The sequence below is a fragment of the Canis aureus genome, chromosome 19 (assembly GCF_053574225.1).
Source record: "Canis aureus isolate CA01 chromosome 19, VMU_Caureus_v.1.0, whole genome shotgun sequence".
NCBI classification, from domain to species: domain Eukaryota; kingdom Metazoa; phylum Chordata; class Mammalia; order Carnivora; family Canidae; genus Canis; species Canis aureus.
The window spans coordinates 33973824-33982940 of record NC_135629.1 but is presented as its reverse complement, the minus strand read 5'-3'; the positions used below and the strand labels follow the sequence as shown (position 1 = coordinate 33982940).

The window sequence follows — 9117 nt, the reverse complement described above, 5'->3', positions numbered from 1 at the left end:
CAACTCCTATTTTTTCCAGAGAGCTCATCTTCAGCAAATCCTACTTAATCTTACAAGCTTGTCAAATTGCAAAGGTCAGTCTCATTGCTTCTTTGGAAGAGATTTGGGGGGGAAAATTTACAAAAGTCCTGGAGTGTAAATAATTAGAAAGTTTAAATAGCCTAAAGAAACAAACAAAAAAAGGTCACTTTAAAAATGTGGGCCTAGGGTAGCCTGGGTGGCTCAGTGATTGAGTGTCTGCCTTCGGCTCAGGGCATGATCCCAGCTGGAGTCCCGGGATGGAGTCCCACATCGGACTTCGTGGGTGGAGCCCGCTTCTCCCTCTGCCTGTCTCTGCCTCTCTCTCTCTCTGTCTCTCATGAATAAATAAAATCTTTTTTTAAAAAAATGCTAAATCTTTTAGTTCAACTCCTGATGCCACCTTCAATATAACCTACCAGCTGGATTCATGCTTCTATAACAAGCTCTCTCAGCTGTTAAAATCCATGTTCATGTTGTCAGACTTAGGTTGTTACTCATAATCTTCAATTTCCTTGAGAAACTTCACTAAAAACAATCACTCATTTCCATTTTCTGTTTCATGTAAATTTTATGTCAAAGAGTTTATATAATGCAATCCATTTGGCCCAGTAACTCATTTTAATGCTGTTATCCTAGATTGTTGCTATTCATCTTCTTACTGTATTTGAAGTATTCCTAGTTTACATTTTTGGTTTCCTCTTATTTCCGTTCTTGAAACTGAAAATGGTTCAGTAGGCAATTGGAAGGCTTCATTTGGCATTCTTATATTGGATGAACAATACACTTTTAAAAGAGTATTACATTTAATCTCTATTTTCCCTGTAGAATAGTTTGGAGAAATGCTGTATCTAGAGATGAAAGCATTTAGAAATAAAGCTGGCCTTTCTCAGAAAAGCTGGGTTAAGTGTAGTGTTCTGAATATCTTAAACCAAAGAAAAGTATTTCTGCTGAAGCTGTAGAATTTTTAAGTATTCTAAATAATTGAATTATATTACCTCTTTCATGTCCTTTTATTACATCCCTTTAAAAAAATCTGCCTTTTTGCAGTCTGGCTTGTGTCATTTTTCTTCATCCTAAAGGAAAGAATCTCACAATTCTTTGGTTCTTCAATCTAAAATTGATCTTTATTTTTTTTGCTCTAAGAGTTTTTGTCACTGCATGTGAAATCATCAAAAATTGTCATCAGAAACAAACCCATACTCATTACCAGCCACTCCTCACTCCCCCTTCTTCTCAGCTCTTCCCAACCACTTACCTACTTTTTGCCTCTATGGATTTGCCTATTTTGGACATTTCATATATATGGAATCATACAATTATGACCAGCTTTTGTGACCAGCCTATTTCACTTAGTATGCTGCTAAGGTTCTTCCATGTTGTAGTATCAATACTTCATTCCTTTTTATGATAATATTCCATTGTATGGACATACCACATTTAATTTATCCATTTATCAGTTGATAACACATGGATATTGGGATTACTTCCACTTTTTGGCCTCTCTGGATAATGCTGTACATTTGTATACAAGTTTTTGAGTGTACATGTTTTTGAGTGTACATGTTTTCATTTCTCTTGGGCATGTATCTAGGAATGGAATTGCTGGATCATATGGAAATTAATCTTTTGAGGAACTGCCAGGCTGTTACCCAAAGTAGTTGCACAATTTTGCATTCCCACTGGCAATGTATGGGGGTTCCAATTTCTCCACATCCTAACAACACCTTTTTTTGTTGTTGTTGTTTTTTATTACAACTATCTTAAAGTGGCATCTTACTGTGGTTTTGATTTTCATTTACCTGATGGCTAATGATGTTGAGCATTTTTTATGTGCTTATTGGCCATTTGTATATCTTTGGAGCCCATTTTAAAAATTGCATTGCCTTTTTGTTGGGCAACCCTTCCCTCCCTTTCCTTTCAAAAATCATCATTCCTCACCTCTTCAAGACAAGGCAGGGGATAAACTGTGCAGTCTGTGATATATACATCTGTTACTTGAACGGCACTCAACCCAGCCCCCAAGAAAGAGCCACTGCCACCAAAGAATTGGTCAGTTCCTGAGAGCCAACTTCCTGCCTGCAGATGGCAGTGCTAAGTCCCCAAACACCAACTAGTCCCCAAACACCAGCTGAATGCTTAAATGCCCAATATAATTGAAAGTACACCATGAAAACAATTGGAAAGCTCTGACAAGGTCAGGAAGACACCTGACTCCACTGCTTTTTATTTTATTTTAAAACTTTATTTATTCATGAGAGAGAGAGAGAGGCAGAGACACAGGCAGAAGGAGAAGCAGGCTCCATGCAGGGAGCCTGACGTGGGACTCCATCCGGGTCTCCAGGATCAGGCCCTGGGCTGAAGGCGGCGCTAAACCGCTGAGTCACCTAGGCTGCCCCTCCACTGCTTTTTAAAACACAAAGTACCTCTCAAGTGTCTACTAACTAGTACAGCTGCCTTAATTAAATTTTTTTTTAAGAGAGGGAGGGCTCGGGGAAGGAGAGGGTGAGAGGGCGAGAGAATTTTAAGCAGGCTCTCTGTCCAGCATGGAGCCTGAGTCAGGGATCCATCTCACAGCCTTCAGACCATGACCTGAGCCAAAATCAAGAGTCGGAAGCTTACCTGACTGAGCCACCCAGGCATCCCTACCTTAAGTATTCTTTACCTGAATCCAGATTATTACTTTTGCTATTGATTTCTCAGAACTTTTGTTGCTAGAATGTAACCACTTAAACTTTTTTTACCTGGCTTGTGGAAATAGGGATAAAGGGATATTTGTAAGACAGAAACATAAGTAGCCAAGTAACCTTCCAGTAATGGTAACTTCCTTTAAGTTAGGCACACTGAATACACTGTCATGACATATATGCTAGAAGAAGAAATTTAAGAATATGCTGGGCTTAATTCTCAGGAGTAAATTTTAGAACCAAGTCCTGATCAACTCCATGTTTATATTAAGTTGCCTTTAATGTAAAATACCTAGATTGTCTGAATGATATTACACATTAAGACTATTATTTCATTCCTATGGTTTTCCTAAAAATAACTAAGCTGGCAACATAAATAAATGTCATTTGGGAAAAAATTTTGTTGCGCCAATACTATCTCAACACTAACTCTACTGATCTTGGGAAAAGGCTGGTAGTAGATTATTTCTAGTCATTTTCTCAGAATTCAACCATCTGAATAGGTAATCAGATTCTTTCTCTGAATCATTACTTTCTCCCTATACCAGATCTTCAGATAATGTATTTGACAGATATACCAACTATTTGCTCTTTATAACTCAATCTAAGTTTTCATATAAATTCTACCAAAGTTAGTAAATATTAGTTAACATTTACATTATTGAAACATCCAACATGCTACCAACAAGCACTTGTTTCTAATGATAAGTCAAAAGTCACTTTTACCTCAATACCAAGAGTGAGAACTTCTACATTTAAGGAAGTTTCATCTAGCTTACATGAATGCTGGACCAGAAACCAGATGTGCTAGATGAAACTTCCTGGTTTCTGGTCCAGTATGCATGTAAGTAAGCTTGGAAGTTGCCACTCTGTCCGAATGAGATGTCAAAAACCAAACACACTGAAAAATCAACTTTTCTTAGGTCCATAAGAGAAATGTCACAGGGCAAACTGGTGCCCCCCAGATTGGAGCCCAACAGATGAATACAGAGAATCACAACCTGCAGAACAAAAATCTCTGTGGGAATCAGTGCCAGGGTAGGGACACTTGAACCGTAACTGAGGAATTGCTAGAGACTCGGTATGGCCAACCGAGTAGAACTCCAAAGGCCCCCACACATTTGTGAGTTTTACCTCCTGGACCTCTACCAGCTTCTCACTGTGAATATTGAAGAAAAATTTCATGCTTCCAGTAAAGGAAGGGGAAAGAAATGACTTAGAAATATGCCAGAGCACCCTGTTTTTAGCAAGGCCTGCTCTCAAAAAAGTAACCAGGACCTAACTCATACGAGGGTTTTATCAGAGCCTAACTGACCTGGGTGCGGCGGATGGGGGAGGGAAATACTTAACTCCAGCCCACTTTAGGCATCCTATCCCACCTAAGGGGGAGAAAAAAAAATTGAGAAGTACATGTGAAGTTTATAGTTCAGTACTGAGACATGAGTCTCAGTAAAATACTGAGACCTAATCCTAAGACTATAAAAAGTTTCCCCTACTCCCACACCTTACTATGACATTACTGAAGGCCTATTTGTAGCAGTTCCTTTTACCTGTACATCATGTTCCTTTTACTTTTTCATCAGCAATGACAAAGAAGGAAGGAAGGAAGGAAGGAAGGAAGGAAGGAAGGAAGGAAGGAAGGAAGGAAGAAAGAAAGAAAGAAAGAAAGAAAGAAAGAAAGAAAGAAAGAAAGAAAGACAAACACTAAAAGGCAAAATACAGGGGTGTCTGGCTGGCTCAGTCGGTAGAGCATGTGACTCTTGATCCCAGGGTCATGAGTTAAGCCCCATTTTGGGCTTAGAGTGAACTTAATAAACATATACTTAGATAAACAGATTAAAAATACATACATACATACATACATACATACATACATACATAGCAAAAACCAGTTTGATGAGAGAGCAGGCATTGGAACCAGACTCAGATGAGGCAGGGATGATAGAATTATTGGACTGGGAATTTAAAACTGTAATATGGTAAGGGCTCTGATGGATAAAGAAGACAATATAAAGAGCAGATAGGCAATGTTAGCAGAGATGAATTCTAAGAAAATCAAAAGTAAATGCCAGAGATTAAAAAAAATTGTGACAAATGAAGAATGCCTTTGGCGGGTTAGTTAATAGACTAGATATGGCTAAGGAAAGAATCTCTTGAGAGTAAGGATATTGCAACAGAAACCTCCAAAACTTAAAAAGCAAAGGAAGGGGGGAAAAAGACTGGAGAAGGGGTCAAAAACCAAAACAGAAAAATAATACCCAAGAACTGTGGGACAACAACAAAAGGTATAACATACACACAATGGGAATAACGAAGACAAATAAATATTGGAAACAATAAAGACTGAGAATTTCAACCTAATGGCAGGTGCTAAACCACATATCCAGGAAATGCAGATAACACCAAGCAGGAGAAATGCCCCAAACCCTACATCTATACCTATTGTTTTCAAACTACTGAAAAAGATGAAAAAATCCTAAGAGAAGACAGAAGAAAAAGAAAACACCTCATAAGAGCTACATCTGACTTGAAACCATGCAAGCAAGAAGAGTGGAGTGAAATATTTAAAATGTTGAAGAAAAAAAACCCACCAAACCTAAAATTCAGCACTCTGCAAAATTCTTTCAAAAGTGAGGGAGAAACAGACTTTCAAAACAAAAATTGAGAACTGAGAGCCGAGGATGAGTCCAGCCCGGAAGCTGGTGTAAAGGCTGCAGGGAAGCCCCGAACATGTGAAATCCCAATGCCAGACAGCCAGGGCCGCATCCATATCCCCCTAACGTCGGGTACCCTGGAGGTGCCAATCCTGCCCATCCGCCACCTGTGAATCCCGCCTACCCCCCGGGCCCCTATCCAACTCCCCCAGGGGCTCCCCAGGGGAATCCAGCTCCCCCCCACCCCCCGCAGGCCCCCTTAACCTGTGCCACCACCAGGGTACCCTGGATGCCAACCCACGGGTCCCTACCCACCTCCCTACCCACCACCTGTTCCTGGCACCTGGCATGGGAGGACCGGGAATGGTGATGGACAAGAAGATGCGGAAGAAAATGAAGAAAGCTCATAAAAAGACGCACAAACACCACAAGCATGGCAAGCATTCCTCCTCCTCCTCCTCCTCCTCTTCCAGCAGTGACTCTGACTGAATACAGGGTCTGGAGCCTTCCCTCAAGCCTCTCCAGTTCTGCTCTCCCATCAAGCTTCAAATGGCATCTTGTACGGGGGAAAATTAGCCCTTGTGCCCCTTCTCCCTCACCCCCCACTCTGAGCCTTACTCTGCTGTTCAGCCCTAACTGGCTAGGGAAAATGGGCCAAAGAATTGCCATAGGCTAGCAAAGACCATCTTCTAACTACTTGGAAAGACCTTTTAGCTGATGAGCTTAGCAGAATTATTTTTTTGAGGCTGATGAGACCTTTGAGTTAAATGCTGAAGATGAGTTTAAGATCTGTAAAATGAGATTTTTTTTTTTAACTTTCTTTTGTAATACTTGTAGTTGGGAGGGGTTGTGGAAATTTAATTATAGAAGAAAAGAAACTGCCGTTTTGTAATGGTGGCTGGCATACTTTGGTGATTTAGTGGCAAATAGATTTCCCACCAGCCTCTATTGATTGTACTAACTGTAAGCCTGCTGGGAGGTGGAGTCCATTTGGTTCATAAGCTCTACCTGCCGGTTTGGAATCTAATCTCACTTCTTAGCTCAGTAGGCTGGCTCAGGGCCTTCTCATTCTCCAGCTCTCAGCCCAAATAAAGCTTTTTTTTTTTTTCCTGGAAAAAAAAAATTGAGGGAATTTGTTGCCAGTAGAACTGTCCTTGCAAGACATGTTAAACTCTTTAGATAAGAGGAAGAAAATGATACGTCAGAATCTTGATTTATATAGAGAAACAGTATCAAAGGAGTAAGTGAACGTATTAAAAAAAATCTTTGATTAATTGATCTAAGAGACAAGTCTGTTCAAAAGAACAACAGCAGCACTGTGTTTGACTATGTATATTTATGTGCTTATGTATAAGTGAAATAAGTGACTGCAATAATGTGAAGGATTGGAAGGAAGAATGATGATTATTTTGTTGTAAGGTACTCCACACTACCCATGAAAAACATATTATTATTATTTGAAGGTGGACTTGGAATAGTTGTAGATATATATCACAAAATCTAGGGCACCCACTAAAAAAAGGTGGTTTTTTTTTTTAATAAAAAAAGTATAACTGAGATGAGAAGACATATACTGCTTCTCCCTCTGCCTGTATCTCTGCTTCTCTCTCCCTCATGAAGAAATAAAATCTTAAAAAAAAAGCTCAATTAAAACCCCACTAAAAAGGCAGAAAAAAAAAAAGTGGAAGGCAAAAATAGGAAGGCAAAATTGTAAACAAAGAACAAGGGCAACCATTAGAAAAATCACAAATATGATAGATATTAATCCAGGTAGGTCAATAATCACTGCAAGGCCAATTATCTAAATGTACCGATTATCATACAGATTGTCAGGTAGATCCAAAAACAAGACCAAATATATGTTGCCTACAAGAAGCCCACTTTAAGTGTAAAATAAAGATATACATAGGTTATAAGTTATCAAGAGTATGAGAAGACAAACCAGAGTGGAAAAAAATGCTTGCAAAAGACACATCTGATAAAGGACTATATTCAAAATAGACAAAGAACTCTTAAAATCCAATGAGCAAACCCAACCAAAGAAATGGGCCATAGATCTCAACCTCACCAAAGATATAGAGATGGCAAATAAGCGAATGAAAAGATGTGCCACATTTTATGTCATCAAGGAAACCGAAATTAAAATGAGATACCACTACACATTTATTAGAATGGTCCAATCTGGAATACTGACACCAAATGCTGGTCAGGATGGAACTGCAGCAACAGGAGCTCCCATACATTACTGGTGGAGACACCAAGAGGTATGGTGGTTTCTTAAAAGACTAAACACACTTGTACGTACAATCTGACAATCATGCCTCTTGGTTCTTACCCATAGGAGTTAAATACCCATAGGAGTCTGTGCACACAGTGTTTGTAGCAGTTTTATTCATAACTGCCAAAACTTGGGCTCAGCCTACTGAGTCCTACAGGAGATAGATAAGCTATGGTATAGAAACTATTAAACTATGAAAAGACATGGAAGAAACTTAAATGCATATTAAGTAAAAGAAGCCAATCTGAAAAGGCTACATCTTGTATTCCAACCATATAATATGAAAAAGGCAAAACCACAGAGGTTATAGAATGATCAGTGGCTGCTAGGAGTTGGGAGTGAGGGAGGGATGAAGAGATGGAACACAGAGAATGTCTAAGGAAGTAAAAATACTCTATATACTGTAACAATGGATACATATTTTACATTTATCCAAATCCCAAAAAAGTACACCACCAAGAATAAACCCTGATGTAAACTTGGATTTGGGGTGATTCTATGTCAATATAGGTTCATCAGATGAAACATGTACCACTCTGATGGAGAATGTTAGTAGGGGGGGGTGTACATGCATGGGGGTACAGGCTATATTCTTTTGTCAACTTTCCTGTAAATCTAAAATTGCTCTAAAACAAAGTCTCAAAAAAGAAAAAAAGTAAATGAAGATACCCCAGGCTAACACTCATCAAAAGAAAGCAGAAATAACTATATTAACTTCAGATAGACTTCAAAACAAGGAAAATTGTCAGGGATAAAGATAAATGATAAAGGGGTCAGTTCTACAGGACAATTGTTAACATGTATACACCTAACAGTGTCAAACTATATAAGGTGAGACAAAAACTGACAGAATTAAGGAGAAATCTGAGTCCAAGATGTCTCTGTGACTGATCCAGTAAGCAGAAAATCAGTAAGAAAGTAGCTGAAACCAACACGAACAATCTAATGGATTTAATTGACATCTATAGATTATTACTTCATCAATATTCCAGTAGAATACACATTCTTTTCAAGCTCACATGGAACATTCACCAAGACTTTTGTGGCTATAAAATACACCTGAACAAATTTAAAAGAGAAATTTTGGTGTCTGCATTCAGGCCATAATGAAATTATACAAGAAATGAAAAACAAAAAAACAGCTGGAAAATCCCTACAAGAAATAAAAACCAAAAAAAACAGCTGGAAAATCCCTACTTTGCACACTTTAAATAATGCATGAGTCAAAGAAGAAATCTTAGAGGATTTAAAATATATTTTGAACTACAATAAAATAAAAACATCAAAATTTGTGGGAGGTAAAGAAGGGCTTAGCAGAAAATTTAATTCATACATTAGAAAAAACCTAAAATCAATCATCTAAGCTTCCACCTTAGGAAACTAGAAAACTAAGAGCCAATTAAATCAAAAGTAGAATAAAAATCAGCAGGTATCAATGAAAAAAAAAAAAGAATTCAAGAGAGAAAATCAATCAAACCAA

At 38.4% G+C, this 9117-nt stretch overlaps 1 pseudogene; it reads left to right on the top strand.

Annotated features, from left to right (window-relative positions):
- The first annotated feature begins 5435 nt into the window (after positions 1 to 5435).
- On the top strand, positions 5436 to 6220 carry LOC144289873 (proline-rich protein 13 pseudogene; annotated as a pseudogene).
- Positions 6221 to 9117: the final 2897 nt, after the last annotated feature.